The 685-nt window shown below is 44.1% G+C and overlaps 1 non-coding gene across 1 annotated transcript; it reads right to left on the bottom strand.

Moving 5' to 3' along the window:
• Positions 1–257: 257 nt before the first annotated feature.
• Positions 258–395, bottom strand: LOC119926377. The gene has a single exon (XR_005450258.1). It is a non-coding gene; the product is annotated as a small nucleolar RNA SNORA7 (small nucleolar RNA).
• Positions 396–685: the final 290 nt, after the last annotated feature.

Raw genomic sequence — 685 nt, 5'->3', positions numbered from 1 at the left:
TTTGTTTAAGCTTCGAATCTTCGTCTTGCCTTATGCTGTCGAGTTGTCTCTGACCCATAGTAACTCCATGGACACATCTCTTCCAGAATGCCCCATCTCCATCTGCAATTGTTCTGGTAGTGTATCCATAGAGTTTTCTTGGGAAAAAATATAGAAGTGGTTTATCATTGCCTTCTTTCGTGCGGTAAACTTGAGTATCTGCCCTCGACTCTCTCCCATGCCACTGCTGTCCAGCACAAGTGAGTTTCCAACATTTGACTTGTAGCAGATTGCCTTCCACTTGCTAAACACTGCTCAAGCTAGGAATGGAATGGGTAGGCGTCTGCTTGACTCTCCATTCCATAGCCAAGCCTGGTAGAATACTGGGAACTCTCCAGGTGCAATCCTGAGAGGGGAAATCATAGTAGCAATTTTTTTTAAGAAAGTTAAATAGAAGAAATATCAAACATTCAACCTATATAAAGAATAGCATGGGCTTGGGAGTCAGAGGTCATGGGTTCTAATCCTGGCTGCGCCATTTGTCTGCTGTGTGACTTTGGGCAAGCCACTTAACTTCTCTCTGCCTCAATTACCTCATCTGTAAAATGGAGATTAAGACTGTGAGCCCCACGTGGGACAACCTGATAACCCTGTATCTATCCCAGCACTTAGAACAGTGCGTGGCACATAGTAAGTGCTTAACAAA

This window comes from Tachyglossus aculeatus, chromosome 3 (genome assembly GCF_015852505.1).
Source record: "Tachyglossus aculeatus isolate mTacAcu1 chromosome 3, mTacAcu1.pri, whole genome shotgun sequence".
Classification (NCBI taxonomy): domain Eukaryota; kingdom Metazoa; phylum Chordata; class Mammalia; order Monotremata; family Tachyglossidae; genus Tachyglossus; species Tachyglossus aculeatus.
This window is presented reverse-complemented; position numbering and strand designations above follow the sequence as displayed.